At 46.7% G+C, this 18474-nt stretch overlaps 1 protein-coding gene across 4 annotated transcripts in view; it reads right to left on the reverse strand.

The window, feature by feature from the left end:
* LOC118385986 (activin receptor type-1-like) overlaps positions 1–11356 on the reverse strand; it is a 33407-nt gene extending 22051 nt beyond the window's left edge. Inside the window, exon 1 of one of the 4 annotated variants that reach the window (XM_035773283.2) lies at positions 11059–11356. The gene's annotated coding sequence lies outside the window, so the exon portion shown is untranslated. Of the gene's footprint in view, positions 1–1201; positions 1298–6159; positions 6236–11040 lie in introns of those variants that run through there. The other 3 variants (XM_035773282.2, XM_035773284.2, XM_035773285.2) reach the window with 3 other exon arrangements.
* Positions 11357–18474: the final 7118 nt, after the last annotated feature.

Consider the following 18474-nt stretch of genomic DNA (forward strand, 5'->3'; position numbering starts at 1 on the left):
TCAACATTCTTTCAGAATTCAGCTATGCAATTTTAAAAAAATTACAATTTTAATAATGAATTTATGCCTTATTTTGTACATTTAGGGACATTGCACTTCGAGAACGTGTCATCCTACAACAAAAACACAAACAAAAGAAGGGGGAAAAAATGTACAGATTAGCTTTTACAGAGCAAGTCAAAAATAATTCCGGGACTGTAGCTCAGTTGGTAGAGCATGGCGCTTGTAACGCCAGGGTAGTGGGTTCGATCCCCGGGACCACCCATACGTAGAATGTATGCACACATGACTGTAAGTCGCTTTGGATAAAAGCGTCTGCTAAATGGCATATATTATTATTATTATTATATTATTATTATTATATTATATTATATTATTATTATTATTATTATTATTATTATTATTATTATTATTATTATATTATATTATAAAACAACTCGGCCATGATAGTTAATTACAGCGTAGACAGCTAACAACTGGGGGTTGCCATAATCACACTAAATCTGAAAAACTCATTAACCTATGGAAGGTCTGCTCCACCCTTGCCAGGGGCCTCATCAAATGGGAGATTAAAAGAGATAGTGAAAAGCCCACAGGCAGCCCTCCGTGGCCCTACCCCATTCAGTTCATTCTGGCCCTGCCGGAGCTATCGTTCCTTTCTCTCTCTAGGACTTCAACTCAGCAGCCGACTCGCTCACAATGTAAGGAATTTAATCGAATGCAAAATGGCCCTTTTCTTGTAAAATCACAATACTGACACTCCTGTCCTGGTAAGAGGCGAGCAGGTTTGGTTCCAGGATACGGTGCAAGAAAGGGTCATTTCTGACTGACACACACACACAGGGGCCCATGTAGTAGATCATTTAAAATCAGAGACAAGAGATGTATTTCCTTTCAGCAGTACTATTTTCCCCCCATCATTTTGTCTTGGAAAACACCCAGAGAGACCCTCTTGAAACCATTTGGTCTCAGATGACCTACTCGTCACGAAGTAAAATTAGGCGGCAGGTAGCCTAGTGGTTAGAGCGTTGGACTTATTGCAAAATCGAATCCCCGAGCTGACAAGGTACAAATCTGTCGTTCTTCCCCTGAATAAGGAAGTTAACCCACTGTTCCTAGGCCGTCATTGAAAATAAGAGTCTGTTCTTAACTGCCTGGTTAAATAAAAAGGTTTTGAAAAAAATGAAGTTTGATTTCTTACCGGACAACTCATGATACCCTGGGATGGTGTTGGCAGGGACTACTGATGTGGTCAGACAACCTTGTTCACTTTGAAATGACATTGGGAGTGAGGAGATGGGGAAACAAATTGCTACAGCAAAGCAAGCGTTTTGATTCCATCGAATGCATCAGAGGATCTTCAGCCTCGACCGGTAACACGTTGCACTGGTGAGACGCGAGAGCAAAGAAAAGAAAAACAATTAACGACTGCACCACCACAAAAGCTTTAAAATGTTCAAAAACCCCAAGCAACGAGAACTCCAGAACAATTAAATAAAAGTGATCTGTGCTACAGAGATGAATCAAGGGTAATTATTCAAGAACAAAGTTTATAGCTTCGAGAAGACATTCAAGACAAGAAGTCAGCATATTGCACCGGGCAGCAGTCACCATGGCACTGCAGAGTTCACTGTAGGACCACCATCACAACACTCGCCACGGCCAATTCAAACACTGTCTTTATGACCTTTAGCAATGTTTGCAGAAAGTGGAATGCACAAACATTCTCCCTCCGATTGACCCTCTGACAAAGATCAGTGTGCTGGAGCGTCAGGGCCCTCCAATAGCACCCTGATTTGTACCACCTCTTCTCCACCGTCAGACCTGATTGGTCACATTGGGCTCGCGGACAAAGATCAAGTGGGCTATGAGAGGAGAAACCTCTCATAAAATTACAGTATGGAAGCAACGAGAAGAATCGTAGGTGACATCACCAAGCAGAGGGAATTTCAATACGTTTCTATTGACTTTATGTCCTGTGGCAGAAAGTGAGCTTCGCCGTTGAGAGCGGGTTTAACAAGACCAGTCCCCCAAGCCACACACACACACACACACACCACCCCACGCCCTCCATGTCTACCTGTCAGCGTGAGTCAGCGTGAGTACCACACAACACCACTGCAGCTGGACCATCACAGTCGCACCCTCCTGTCAATGGAAGCTTTATGACCTGGTATTCCTGATAGTCAATTGCCCCTTCAATTACAGAGGATAGGTGACGGGACAGTATAATTGGATCTCCTCTCACAGTGATCTTGAAGCACACAAAAGTGGCACTGTTCAATAGCATTATCCAGGGCTCTAAGCTGACCCTTTTTGGGGTTCTTCCTACAAGGGTCATGTGCGTGCCTAAGTTGGAAAAAAAGTAGGTGCACACAAAAAAGAAGGAGAACAAAGAAAAAGATTTGTGCTAATTCAACTAGAATCCTTCATTTTTTTTTCTAGACACCCTAGCGCTCCTTCAATTGAAATTCCAGGTCACATAGCAAAATATTTAGGCACATATGCAAGTCAAATGGTGGCACTGTAGATGCCTGTTGTCTTGGTTATGAGGTTTTAATCATTTGGGAACATAATGTCATTACAGGTGAGAGTGACAGATTTGGGGTCTATTTACTTTCTAAAATATTTAGTGTTTGGCCTCCATCAGACGTTTAACCTAGCTTCCTCACAAGGCCATGGAGAGACAACTAACAGCAGCACACAACAGACAAGGAGGTCCAAGTTGAACTGCAGCACAGCACATCAAACACACGTTTGATATTAGCGAGTGTGACTAACGCTAGTCTCGAGACATAAATCCGGGAAACATATTTGTTTGCAAGAGGAGAGGCTAGGGTTCTCAAACTCGTGTACTATGATACTTTGGAGTATTTACACACCATGCCAAAAAATGGCTGCCTCGGTTTTATCTTCTACCACCAACTCTTTACCTACTGTAGGTATTAGGACAGATCCCACAAAATCGTATGTATAGGCCTTACTCTAACACTGCTCATTTAAAACTTTCCAAAACACAGACTTAACTTTTAAAACATATCATATCAGTTTACAATCAAACATATCAAGGGATCGATCAAACAGAGGTCCCTGCTCAATCACACGCCGGCCGCGTGAGCGTCGCATAACAAATGTACACATACACGTTAAATCATTTCACCCCCGTCGCTCGCACGCGTGAACGAGTGTCTGCGTAGCCCAGAACTAAAATAGAACTTGGTTCCATTTCAGATGCTCCACGCGCTGCAAACCCCCTCCTTAATGGATATCAGGTAGTTACAAACCCACGCGGATGCTTGAAAAACAAACAAGGAGAGGTTAAAAGACAACTAAAAACTAAATAGGTGGATTAAATCGTCAGAGTAGAGAAAGACAATTTTCATTCACTCGGGAGGGTGTCCAATCAAAAAGGGCATATTTAAAATATGTTAATTATGTAGATAATCTAAGAAAAACAAATGGTCCAAACTTCATGTCTCTATCATAATCCGTTAAATTATTGGAGTTTTTTTTAACCCTTTTAGGATGGCCAAAATTAGGCTGACTAAATCAATGGAAGCTAGGGGGGGGGGTTTGCTGAGCACAAAACTTGAACATTGTGAAAATTCTGTACAACTTCCAGCGCACGTTTACTGTGAACACTGAGGCCGTACCCTCTGTTATAACAGTGGCTAAGTAGGCTACTGTCGCTATTTTATTGTAATGTAGACCTATCAGAGTGGCCTACCATCAAAAACTAAATGGAGAAAATGCATCCCATTACATTTTAACATGGAAATAGCTGTTCTATCATTCAGCCTATAGGGTCAGCCAATGTGTGGTGTTCAATGTAGGCCTACATCCCATGAGACTTAAAAAAAAATAAAAACAGGCAGAGCTTGACATTATGCTCTTTATCCATTTGTCCTTCAGACAAGGAGGTGACTGAAAATGGTGTTGTGTTGTTTGATGCAAGGAAACACTTTACAAAATAAAATGCATTATTATTCCCATACCATTATTACAGAGAATCAAACAAATGGATGCTGCCCTCTGCCTATTGGCTACTTAGGCTTTTAGAAGCCATCTCAAAATACAACACTGCCCCTTTAAGACTCTTTTCGAATATGTCTAGAAATGTACACATTTTGTGCTATTGTAGGAAGCAATCCCTCCCCGATTGCTGACTACAAATGATCTATAGCTGGGCTAATAACAACTCACTAACTAGCAAAGAATATATAACAATTTACACAGATGGCTACATGTAGCTCTCACTTTGATCTGAAAACAAGCTCATCTACTCACGACCACAGCTGTAAACACAGTCGGATCGAAGTAAATGGCACAGATCCATATATGACAATGGTCAATTTGCATATAGGCCTATTGCAGCACTGATTGGTTATGAGATTCTAGTTTTCCCTGTTAACACTATCAACGGTTCCCTTCGCTGTGGCAATTGTGATCAAATCAACGCTATATTAGCCACTATCAATGCAACATACGGAAACAAAAGGAACTATAAATGTCAACAAAGCACTGAGCATACCACTAGCTTTGCATTTTCAAAGCCTTTCACATTTAACTCAGCTCGTGTCTTGCTAATTCCGCTTTTTGCGACCCGCAGAAACTACTTTGAAGATGACTCCCACAAAAGTCTTCAAAGGTTGCACCGTTCTGTCAACAGAGCTCGTGATCATTATCGGATGTATTAGGTTACAAAAATTAAGACTTTTTGGATATACTGTTAGAGAAATACCCCACTGAACTATTTAGAACATGAATAATCAATATTTGTCTTCGTAAAATGTTTAACATAAGGAACTGACATTTCATCAACCAATGCGCATTCTCACCCCCTCAGGGTAGAGTGGGAAGACACCCTAGACTCCAGGTCAAACTTCTACAAAGAACGAGCTAAAAAGAGGACAATATGCATGTCAAGTAAAATAACAACCCAATGTTCATCTCCCAGGACAAACTAGCAACAGCTAGCAATCTTTAAATGTCCAAGAATGTTTCATGCGATTTGACAAATTAATATACTGTATGTTCAGAGTTGGATTTGATATTTTAACCTGCGTGTCCTGATCGCATCTGTCGCGGATGGATAAAAATCAACATGTGCTCGATGGCGTGGATGGTGTAGTCAGCATGTTAGGGAATTGAACCTGCAATTACAATCCTTTAAAAAAAGGCACACTACGCAAAAATCGCTCCGCCATTTTCTGGTTGTAAAATTCTAATAGTTCACCTAATTTCAGTTTATGACAAAACAAGCATCTAAACCACTGAAATATATTTTCCATAACCAAGGTTATTGTATTTTCAGCTGGTGTACAAAACACAAAAATAAAACAGAAGTACGGGAAGCATAGAAATAGTGCACATAGAACATATCTACTGCTTCTTAGACTTGCTTTCAATGAGAATGACAGATCAATGTAAATTTGGTTGGATCACCCAAAAAAACAACATATTGCTGCTTTAAGTCTTAGTATTCTATATCCACTCCAAAGCCCAGGAATGGAGAGCAAGTAAAGGCAGAGAAACCAAACAGAGCCATAACCCCCCCCCCCCTAACAGCTGAGCAATAAGAGCACTGAAGCGAGTGAAGCACTCATAAAATGTGTATTGCAGACTGTCTCCAGTGCAGTCTCGGGGTAATGGGAGAGCGAGGAGCCAGGAACACTGCGGATCTGTGTCTGCTCTAGGCTGCGCAGACGGCAGACTCCAGTCTCCATTTGCTTTTCACCCACATTTGTACAGAGGATAGAAACAGAAATCAATAACCCACTGGAGAGCCACCAAAGGAGAGAGGCACCCGGCGGCAGGAGCAGACACACACAGAAGTAGGACGAAAGTCTGGCTGGGGCACAGACATTCTGTCTGACTTCCTGTCTCGCACTGAGCCGAGGCTGCAGAGCCCGCCAGGCCCCAGACGACTAGGTTACACTCATCCTAATATGTTTCGGCTGCACAAGGCTTATGATTATTAAAGCCTCAAGGATTTCGACTAAAAATAACATGCAGACAGAGGCCACGTCCTAAAAAGCAGTGGACACAGGGGTGAAACAGGCCAAGTGACCAATATGCTGTGTTCCTCTGCAACCCCACTGCCTCCACAACTGTCAGGTCTACTGCTAATCCAAATAGAAAATTAAAAGCCCAACTTACTCGCATGTCAGCGCCAGGCACACATGGTCAGCAGCGCCAGCCTCGCAGCTGATGGGTCCTTAAAGAGATTGCTGCTCCGTTGCTGGAGTCTCTGCCAAGTCCTACCCCCCCCAGCTCCCACTCTCTCCCTTTCTCCGTCCCTCCCTCCCACACACGCACATTCATACACGCAGGTCCCTCCCACACACACACATTCATACACACAGGGATGCAACCAACCACACACACAGTTATACACACACCTCTTCTCTTACCCTCCCAGGCTGATTTGAGACGGATCTACCTACACCACTGCGCCTGAGCCAGCCCCAGACTCCTGCTCAGACTTGAAGCTCTGTGTCTCTGTGGACAGCGCAGTCTGTTGTTAATGACAGTGTGTGTAACCTTATCCTCCCGCAGGCCAGTCATGTCTCTCTCTCTCTCTCTCTCTCTCTCTCACACACACACACAGAGCAAGGCAAGCTCTTCTCTCTCTGCTTTGCTCTCATAATGATCCAGCCTATACTGCCTGCTTTTTCTGACAGCCAAATGACTGTGTACGTACAGAGAAACGATTGCTGTCAGAGGACTGTTTCCCCCCTTCTCTTCTCTTTCGCCTCTGTTTTCTGAACTGTTCAGGGCCTCTGTGGGCAAATTATGCACTTTAGGGTGCTCTGAAAGAGCAGCTGCAGAATGGATCTGGGGAGGAAAGGCCAGCATATCTGCTCCGATAGAAAGTGGATATCATGTAATGTAGAAGTAATGATTATGGGAGAGAATTAGAAATCGGTTTAAAAACAGCATGTTGGGTCAGAAACGAGTTGTGTTGAACCCACTAACCCAACATGAACACATGGTGTTGAAATGGCCTTGATCAGAAAATAGAACACTACTGGTTGCACTTAGGCATAACAGCCCAGTAGATAAACCGTGGATGACTCAAACAGCATCTAGAAATTACACTGTGAATCTACTATCATCTAGTACAGGGTTTCCCCAACCTCTATCCTGGGACCGAGTTTGATGAAACCAAAATGTGCACCCAAAACCAAAACATGCACCCAAATGGGTTTCCCAAGTTTGGGAAACCCTGATCTAGTAGATAAGTCCACAATTAAAATGTTAAAAAGTTTGAAAAATCATTATGGCGCTGACAAACATGTTAATATCCAGAATCACATTGGCACAATATTATTACAACAATACGTTTTGTTCCACCATCAAAAGAGCTTTAGTAAACCTGTTCCACTGCTTTAAACGGAGTCGTTAACTGTGACAACATTAAATGAAAATCTTCATGAAAAAAATAGGAGTCCTACATTTCTGAGCAGCCTACCAGAGATTTTCCCAACATTCACCACAGTGTCATTGGGCCAAAGCACAATGATTACATTGTCAGGAAGGACACTGGAGAAAGAGCGCTAATCAGGGCGTTATGGGTGAGCAGGCAAGATCAAGTCAGACCCTTCACCTCAGTTGACTAGAGCAGGAGCCCTGAGCGCCCCTTGGGTCTGACCCGTGTCTCCGTCCAGACTGACATCCCGTTATCTGACCGCTTATCAGCAGACTCCAGGACACGAGTCACTGAGCTCACCAGGCGCCCACAAAGGCAACATGACCCCAGTGAAGAGGCAAGGTATCAGCTAAACTAGCGAGACACTCTCCAGATCACTAACCAGTCACTCACTCACACAGCTCCATTAGTAGGTACAAACATCCAGCACAGCTCTACTATTCTGAACAACTTTCATCAAAGCAAATTATATCAATTATACTGAACAAAAACATACAGGGCAACATGCAAAAATGTCAGATTTGGCTGAATTACGGTTCATATAAGGAAATCAGTCAATTGAAATAAGTTCACTAGGCCCTAATAATCTATGGATTTCACATGACTGGGCAGGGTCGCAGCCATCAGTGGGCATAGGCCCACCCACTTGGGAGCCAGGCCCAGCCAATCAGAATGAGTTTTTCATCACAAAAGGGCTTTATTACGTGCAGAAATCATATTCAGCACCCCGCTCCCCCCAAACGATCCTACAAGGGGAAGAAGCCGGATGTGGAGGTCCTGGGCTAGCGTGGTTACACGTGGTCTGCGGTTCTGAGGGTGGTTGGACATACTGCCAAATTCTCTAAAACGACATGGCTTATGGAATGTTGGATTCTCTGGCAACAGCCCTGGTGGACATTCCTGCAGCCATGACAATTGCACACTCCCTCAAAACTTGAGACATGTTTAGAGCGGCAATTTTATCGTCCCCAGCACAAAGTGCACCTGTGTAATGATGATGCTGTTTAATCAGCTTCTTGATATGCCACATCTGTCAGGTGGATGGATCATCTTGACAAAGGCTTAAACGCTGACTAACAGTGAAACAAATTTGTGCACAAAATTAGAGAGAAATAGGCTTTTTGTGCATATGGAACATTTCTGGGATATTTTATTTCAGCTCATGAAACACAGGACTAATGCTTTATATGTTGTGTTTATATTTTTGTTCAGTGTATATGCACCATTTCTACCACTGTTTTATAGACCGGTCAGAGCTACAGATTCCCTTCAATATTGATACCAACAAAATAAATATTATTATTATATTATTATTATTATAAATGACAAGTGATCAACACTCCTTCGTGTATTACAAGCTGTCTAGTAGTAGATTTCATAAGCAAATTCACACATCATTCACATCTGTGACAATGTCAACAGTAGGACCGTCAACTATCCGCTTCAAAAAGATACTACTTTCAAGGATCACGGCAAGCTGCGTGGCATGTCTGCCTCGACACATCCCGATGATCTCACACAGTCGCCACCGTAACTTAGTCACCTTAGACAGCTGAGCATTTACACATCATCATCATCATGAACTCTTGACTCATTTGAGAATGGAGGCTAACCTTGGATTCTTTATGACACACTGGAGAGACACTGATGCCAATGGGATGTAAAGGAGATGATTTGCTTCATCAACTAGAATCCATTAAAGCGACTAAGGGACAACTGATTGATTCACAGCCAATAACTGACAATGTGAGCGTATAACCAGAGAGGTTTATTGAAAAGAGCAGGACCTCTAAATGGTGATAGTAATGACTTGTATGTGTTACGTAGAAGGGACATACCTATCAATATGATGCACCAGAAGTGTTAATATTATGTAATGTAGCCCAAGTGAGGCCAAAAGTCCTAAGACAGTGTGTTGTCTGTGCATGCTCTTCTTTGGTCCTCTTTTAAATTAAAGCACACAAAGAAGTGAACCGTGAAATATCAGGTAGCAATCAATGTTTTTTGAATGGGATCATCTTTCAGATGGGACGTTAAATAGGTGACCTGACTCTCTGTAGTCACTAAAGATCCCAAGGTACTTATTTTAAGAGTAGGGTTGTTAACCCCAGTGTCCTGGCTAAATTCCCTATCTGGCCTTCATACCACCACCTAATCATCCCCAGCTTCCAATTGGCTCATTCATCCCCCCGTGACTATTCCCCGGGTCATTGATGTAAATGAGAAGGTGGGTGTTCTCAGTCAATATACCTGGTAAAATCTGGGATAAATACAAATTTTCCCCAATGTCGGGAAGTATGTATAGTGTCTTCCCCCTCTCCGGCTACAGGACCATTGTGATGCTTATTGCCCAGCATGGGATTAATGGAGGCACACAATCAAGGAGTGGTGCTCCCAACAAAGTCTACATGACAAAGGCACACTAACAACATGAAAACTGGATGTAATTTTGCACCTACAAATGACTAACCCCTGAGCATAAAAAGTTGTAGCCGTAAGAAGTTAAAGGGGCAATCAGCAATTGCCGCATCCATTTTTTGGTGTAATAAATTAATGATACGCACCCATTTATTCTTGAAGAATAAAACTTGTCTCATGAGCTTAGTTCAATTGTCCTAAACCTTAAGAACCCAAAATAGAAACGTGTTTTACTCCCAGGTTTGTAAACAAACACTATATAGCACAAAAACACAGTTAAAACTCTAATGTTGGTATCATGGATGGTCAGTCCTTGCACCCATTGCAGTCTATAAATGTGAGATTGGTTACATTACTCCAACCCCATCCCTTAGCCGTTTACCGAAATAGGGGTGGAGAATACGCTTTAATACTGTTTCTGCTGCTGATTGCCTGCATTAAAACTAATCCTAAATGTAGCCTACTGTCTAGATGTTGCCACTACATTATTTAATTGGGTTAAAAGCTGCAATATGCAACTTTTTGGGCGACCAAACCAAATTCACATAGGTATGCGAGTTATAGATCTGTCATTCTCATTGAAAGCAAGTCTAACAAGCGGTAGATATGTTCTATGCTTCCCGTTCTTAAATTTCGTATTTGCTCTTTTACTTTCGGTTTTGTACACCAGCTTCAAACAGCTGAAAATACAATATTTGTAGTTATGGAAAATATATTTCTACACTATACTTGCTTGTTTTGTGACATAGTGAAATTATGCTTACCATTATATTTTTTGTAACCAGAAATTGGCGAAGCGATTTCTGCATGGTTAATAAGGGGAGTTTGGGTTACTAGGTTATTGTGGCATTCCCATCTATTGGAAAAAATAAATTAAAAATGTTATCCTCCGGAACATTATTCGTTTCTCTCCAGATTGAAAAATCAAGGTGGCCTAAAGGATAGTTTATAGGCCTAGTATTTCAAAGAGAGAAATGTGCATTTTCTGGTTAACCTGGAGTTTGTGAGAGAGACTTGAAAGTGCCATTCACTGACTTTCCCATCGGGAAAACTAAGGCTGTAGCTAGTCTACAGGTTACGTTTGTACTATTTAGGATCCGCGCAAATCCAAAGAATAGGCTACGCCTAAGACTCTCTAAAGGTAGCTCCGTATTCCAAATAAAATATACAAATATAAAAACATAACTTACCTTACATGTAAAACTTACTAAGTGCGTTGAGGACGCGCAGACGTAACCTTATGTGCTAAAAGCACAAGTCAGGCTAGTCTGCCATCTCCCGAAAATTCAACGAAAATAGCCTATTTGTTTAGATTCCTTCAAAAGCAAGATTCCAGTTTCAGCCGACATTGCCATTCGACATTGATGCAATGTTACAATTTAACGAACGTTCATAATCCAAAGTAATACAAAGTTGCAGTCAGTAACTTTGCCAGCGTTCTAAAAGCTTCGGTGTTCCTCACTCGATATTCTTATGGAGTGGAGCTACGCTACGACAATTCCTAGGAGGAAGTAGCCTTGCAACTAACTGTAATTGGAGGACCATTACAACATCATTTCCTCTGCGCATATTCCCACACCAGCCACCTAGTTAGGCGGTCACCTATGATATTTGAATTTGAAATGTATTTATTTTCAGTAATCTCATATCTGTATTGCAAAACATGCATGTAAGGAAAACATTATAGCCTATGTTCAACAAATTCTCATCCATGAGACTTACATTCAAGAAAAAAAATCCATGAATAGGATACTTTAGACAATACAAGGAGCCATTATATATAAAACCTTACACCTATCAAATCGTTTAAGATCAGAGAAGGGAGGAGATAAATATGTATTTTCATCTGCTGCATTGCAATCGCCTCATATGAACCATCCTGATCTCGCGAGTTTAGCGAAACAGAATGTGAGCTGACAAGATCAGGATGGCTCGTACGAAGCTAAAATTTCAAGCCCATTCATTGAAGATTTGCCTAACATTTAAAGACTAGGAGTAATATAGGTCTAATTAGAAAGAATAATAAAGAATATCAAATATATATATTTTTTATTATTTAAATTATATATATATATATACAATTTCAATAATAAAACATATGTATGTGAAAATCTGTCATTCTGCCCAGTTAACGTCACTGTTCCTAGACCTTCATTGAAAATAAGAAATTGTTCTTAACTGACTTGCCAAGTTGAATATATATATTTACATACCAGTCAAAAGGTTGGACACCTACTCATTCTGGCGTTTTTCTTTATTTTCTACTATGAAATAACACATATCGAATCATGTAGTAACCAAAAAAGTGTTAAGCAAATCAAAATATATTGTAATGACCTGACTAGATCATAAATGAACAATTGTCCAGACAGAGGCTTGAGTTTGCGAATTGACGGTTTATTAAACCAACTTTACACAGGCTACTGTTTGGGCCGTAGCACACGCCAAATAGATGACAGATAACCCACAAGCCAATCGTGACCTTCTCTTGTGAAGCCCAGACGTAAGAGAGAGAGAACAAAGGCTGAACCTGGTCTTAACTTCCAATGCTCCACCCCCCTGCCCAACCCCCCTCCACGCCACTCCGCCAACCACCAGGATGCCCGGCATCAGAACATTCCAGGCATTCCCGTGATTGGCAGATAGCAGGTTGATTGACATGTCGGACCCCGCGAACACTGGGTACTGGTCAGTACAACACAACCACCTCCTAGCCTAACACATAACACACAGCTGTCTGTGCGGGTCGCTACACAGCCCCCCACCACAAAGTCCCTCGTCCCCGAGGGAACAAACAAAGTCTCTGAAGCGACCCGGAGGTCTCCTTTGCCTGCGTGGCCGTGATGGTCGCAGAGTGCCCCTCTGGGAACCAGGGGGTGAAGGCAGGGATATGGGGGACAAGGAAGCGGGAACGGGTAATACAGTCCGTGGCTCTGGGGAACCACGCGGTGACACAGGGGGAGACAGGGGGAGTGGGCTGTCTAGAGCCTTGTCTGCGGCACCTGAGGGTGGGTGCCTGGAGAATGTCATTGCCAGAGAGGGGAATTGTGGGGGTTCCTGGGGTTTGGGGAGAAGAGGCCCCTCTGTATGGGGCTAACCTGTCCCGGTGCAGTGCCACCTTTCTCCCCCTGGGAGGAAGCTGCACCCGGTACACAACCTCCCCTATCCTCTCCAGGACACTGCAGGGTCCCACCCAGTGACTGTCCAACTTGGGGCATCTGCCTTTTTTCCTTAGGGGGCTGTAGACCCAGACCAGCTCCCCAGCCACAAAGTGCCTTCCCCGGGTGTGCACGTCATAGTTCATTTTCTGCCTCACACCTGCATTCACCAGCTGCTCTCTGGCGAAGGTGTGGGCTGTCTCCAGGCGGTCCTTCTGTGGCTCAGTTGGTAGAGCATGGCGCTTGTAACGGCAGGGTAGTGGGTTCGATTCCCGGGACCACCCATACGTAGAATGTATGCACACATGACTGTAAGTCGCTTTGGATAAAAGCGTCAGCTAAATGGCATATATTATTATTATTATTATATTATTATTATTACTCCGGCCCCGGAGGAACATGAGGGCTATCCAGGGGCCGACCAAACGCCATCTCCACAGGGGTGCGGATCTCTCTCCCCAGCATGAGGAGGGCAGGCGTGCAGGAAGTGGAGTCTTGGACAGCGGAGCAGCATGCCATGAGGACCATAGGCAGGTGCTTGTCCCAGTCACGCTGGTGTTTGGAAGAGACGATGGCCAGCTGCTGTCCAAGCGTTTTGTTGAAGCGCTCCACAAGGCCATCACTTTGAGGATGGAGAGGAGTAGTGCGGGTCTTGTGCATACCCAGCCTCTCACACATTGTGGCGAACACACGGGACTCAAAGTTTCAGCCTTGGTCGCTGTGGATGGACTCTGCAGCTCCAAACCTGCTGAACATCCCCGCTGTCAGGGCGTCGACGATGGTCTCTGCCTCCTGGTCAGGCAGAGCATAGGCCTCGGGCCATTTTGTGAAATAGTCCATGGCTGTGAGCACCCAGCGGTTTCCACTGTCTGTGGTGGGGAACGGCCCAACTACATCCACTCCCACCCTCTCCATGGGAGCCCCCACTGGGAACTGTTGGAGCTGAGCATGAGAGAGGCCTGGGGGCCCTTTCTCGTTGTACAGTTGTCACAGCGGCGACAAAAGTCCTCCACATCCCTCTTGTGCTGTCCCCAGTAGAAGCCCTGACGGTGACGGCGCAGTGTTTTTGTGACCCCAAAGTGTCCAGTCCCCACCCCCCCATGAGTACTCTGGAGCACAGCCTCCCGCAATGCTTTTGGGACCACCACCTGCCACCTCTCCTCTCCCGTAGCTGACTCCTTCCATGCCCGCTGTAGCACGCCATCAGCCAGCCGCAATCTCTCAAACTTCGACCACAACCCTTTGGTCGCGAGTGAGAGCGCTGTCACCTCTTCCCATGGTGGCCTCACCTGCGCCTCTACCCACTGTAGCACTGGCTGTAGGTCTGTGTCCCGTCCCTGCTGCTGCCGCCATTCAGCCACGTCGACAGTCTGCAGCTCACAGCAGACAGGCCCGCTCGCCCGACACACTGTGGCACAGACACCCTCCTCTGCCCGCAGCTCTCTCTCCCGTCCCTCTCTCCGTTCACAGTGGCGGCAGCCGTCTGCAGTACAGGGCCGACGGGACATGGCGTCGGCGTTGGAGTGGCGTGCCCCTGCCCTGTGCACCACCGTGAAGTCATACGGCTGAAGCTCCTCCAACCAGCGTGCCACCTACCCCTCTGGCTCTCTGAAAGACATGAGCCACTGGAGAGCAGAGTGGTCAGTCCTTACAGTAAAGGGCAGACCACCCAGGTAGAAGTGTTTGACGGAAGCCACAACAGCCAAGAGCTCCCGCCGGGTGACACAGTAGCGGCGCTCATGTTTGTCAAATGTTTTGCTGAAGTACGCCACCACTCTCTCCCCCTCTGGCCCCACCTGGGCCAGCACCCCACCCATGCCCACATTGCTCGCGTCTGTATCCAGGATAAAGGGCAAGGTGAGGTCAGGGGGCGAGCACGGGGGCCTCGATCAGTGCACGTTTGAGGGTGTTGAACGCCTCCTCACACTCCACTGTCCAAGTGAAAGCCTTGTCCTTCGGCAGCAGGCGGTTCAGTGGAGCAGCAACGCTTGAGAAGCCCCGTACAAACCTCCTGTAGTACGAGGCCAGGCCCAGGAAGCTCTTCAGCTGACGCTGGTCGGTGGGGGTGGGCCAGTCTCTGACAGCCCCTACCTTGTCCTCCATGGTGCTGATCCCCTCCTTCCCCACTCGGTGGCCCAAGAAGGACACCTCTCTCATGAAGTGGCACTTCTCGGGGTGGAGCTTCAGACCTGCGGCAGCCACCCTCTCCAGCACACGCCGTAGCGCCCCCAGGGCTGACTGGAAGGAGCTGCCATGGGCCAGGATGTCATCGAGGTATACCAGACACTGCTGTCGGGGGATGCCATCCAGCACCCTGTCCATCAAACGCTCAAAAGTAGCTGGAGCGTTGCACAGGCCAAAGCACAGGACCTTGAACTGCCAGTGTCCTCTGTTAGTGGAGAACGCAGTTTTGGCTCTGGCCTCTGGGGAGAGGGCACCTGCCAGTAGCCACTGCGGAGGTCTAGTGAGGAGAACCAGGAGGACCCCTAACCAGGTCCAGCGACTCATCGATACGTGGTATGGGGTATGAGTCCTTCCTGGTTACCTCATTCAGCCGCCTGTAGTCCGCACAGAACCTCAGCTTGCCCCCCTTCTTCGGAACCATGACGACTGGCGCCGCCCAGGGGCTGTCTGAGGGCTCAATGAAGTCTGCCCGCTGCATCTCCAACACAGCCTTGTCTGCCGCCTCCTGGCGTGCCAGCGGGATACGGCGGGGACGCATCTTGATGGGTCGAGCATCACCTGTGTCGATCTCATGCTGCACCAGATGAGTCTGACCCACCTCTTCCTCACTCAACGCAAAGCTGTCTCTGAATTCAAACAGCAACTGCCACAACCGTTCCTGCTGCTCGGGGTCAAGACCAACACAGTTCCTCCCCATATCTCCCTCACTGCAGACAGTGTCCTCTCCTCTCCCATCTGGGGTAGCTGGGCTGGGGGGGTGCGGCCCGGGCTCACAGAGGGCTGTGTCATGGAGGTAGCTGGGGGAATGTAACACACCGCCGTAGGTGACAGGGGGACTGGGGAAAAGTCACACACAGCTGTGGGGAGGGCGCAGCCATGAGTCTCTGCTGCTTTAACTGTTGGAGTAAAGGGTTTGTTGGGTTGAGTGAATGTGACATTAGGGGGGGCCATGGTGACTTCCGTCCCTCCCTGGAAGCTCAGTGTGCCCCTATTTAGGTCTAACTGGCAGCCTGTGCTCCTAAGAAAGTCCAACCCCAGGATACAAGGGTCCTGCACAGCCGCCACCCACACAGGATGACGCACAGTCCTGCCCCCTACTGTCAGAGTCATTATTCCCTTCCCTTTCATGGGTGCCAGCTCACCTGTGACTGTGCGGAGCTGCACAGTTGTAGGCTCACACTGAGTCCAACCTGGCACAATATCTGGCCTCACCAGGGTTACTCTGGACCCAGTGTCCACCAGGGCGGAGCAGGGCCCCTCCACAGTGACAGGGACATGACAAAAGTCCCCAACACAGGTCCGGCCCACCACAACAACAGGCTCCATCCGCTTGCCCTCGTCTGCTTCTGGGGGAAGTGGAGCCTTGCTTCCCCGTCTGTGCCGGTGGGCTCCTCCTGAAGATGATGGTGGTTGGGATAGAAAGACAGGAGTCCGCACTACCCGGTCTATGCGGACCCCGAGCCGTTTCCCTGAGCTCTGGGGGACATGGGGCAATCTCGGCGCAGATGGCCTGGCTGGCCACAACCCCAGCAGACCCTGGGACCAGGGCGTGTGTTTCGTTCCGCCTGTAGCGACACAGCACGAATGAGTTTTGTAATTTCGGCCACCCAAGCAGGCTTTTCCGGCTCCGGGCTGCTCTGCCCCCAGCTCGCACAGAGGGTGTGTCTCCCTGCACCCCCACCAAAGCCCCAGCTGAAGCCCCAGCCCACACCAGCTCCCTCTCCAAAGCCATCTCCAAGGCTGTCTGCAATGACTCAGGATGAGCCAGCTGGGTCTGTATGCGCAGCTCCGTAGGAGAGAGCGCCTGTATGAACTGGTCCCGTGCTAGCTCGCTCTGCACGGAGGGGGGCATGTGAGCATATGCCCGCCGAGAGAGGCTCTCAATGTCATTAGCTAGCACCCGTAAAGGCTCTCCAGGCTGCCTGCGTCTATTACTCAGTTCGGAGCGCAGTAGCCCGGGCTGTACACACTGTCCATAGCGCCTCCTCAGTGCTCCCACTAAAGCACCATAATCATGCCTGTCCTCGGGGCTAATCAATATCAAACAGGCCAGAGCTTCATCCGTGAGGCATAAAGCCAACTGCAGTGCCCTTTCTTCATCCGACCACCCCTAAAATGAGCTAACAGTTCAAACTGAGCATGAAAAGCTTCCCAATCCGCCTTACCGGAATACTTTGGGGTCTTAACAGATACGGACGCAGCCGGGAACTGGGCGCCGCCATGTTTGTTTACATCCTGAGCCCCAGATTCCTCGTCACGCCGCGTCGACGTCACCACTTCGGTCCGCCCACCAGAATCCGCGTGAAATACCGTCGATGAAGCACTCATGCCCGCTTCAGCCGCCATCGCTCTAACGTCCTCCCTCAAGCGGCCTCTGCGCTCCGACGCCCTGGCGATCTCCTCAGACAGAACCCCGACGTCCATTCACACGCACCTCCTTGGCCATAATCGTCCCCTACCTCCACCTTCACTTTCGGATTCCCTCGAAGCATTTTCAATCCCCGTTCTCACCTACGGTAGCTAGCCACATAAGTCAGCTAGCTAACTGGCTAACTTGTATCAACGTTTTTACTTCTGACACCAATGTAATGACCTGACTAGATCATAAATGAACAATTGTCCAGACAGAGGCTTGAGTTTGCGAATTGACGGTTTATTAAACCAACTTTACACAGGCTACTGTTTGGGCCGTAGCACACGCCAAATAGATGACAGATAACCCACAAGCCAATCGTGACCTTCTCTTGTGAAGCCCAGACGTAAGAGAGAGAGAACAAAGGCTGAACCTGGTCTTAACTTCCAATGCTCCACCCCCCTGCCCAACCCCCCTCCACGCCACTCCGCCAACCACCAGGATGCCCGGCATCAGAACATTCCAGGCATTCCCGTGATTGGCAGATAGCAGGTTGATTGACATGTCGGACCCCGCGAACACCGGGTACTGTACTTGTACTGGTCAGTACAACACAACCACCTCCTAGCCTAACACATAACACACAGCTGTCTGTGCGGGTCGCTACAATATTTTATGTTTTAGATTTTTCAAAGTAGCCACCCTTTGCCTTAATGACAGTTTTGCACACTCTTGACACTTTCTCAGCCAGCTTCACGAGGTAGTCACCTGAAATGCATTACAGTTAACAAGTGTGCCTTGATAAAAGTTAATTTGTTGAATTTCATTCCTTCTTAATGTGTTTGAGCCGATTAGTTGTGTTGTGACAAGCTATCAGTCCTTTGGTCTGATGAGTCCAAATTTTTGATTTTTGGTTCCAACCACCATGT

This window comes from Oncorhynchus keta, chromosome 7 (genome assembly GCF_023373465.1).
Source record: "Oncorhynchus keta strain PuntledgeMale-10-30-2019 chromosome 7, Oket_V2, whole genome shotgun sequence".
Taxonomy (NCBI): domain Eukaryota; kingdom Metazoa; phylum Chordata; class Actinopteri; order Salmoniformes; family Salmonidae; genus Oncorhynchus; species Oncorhynchus keta.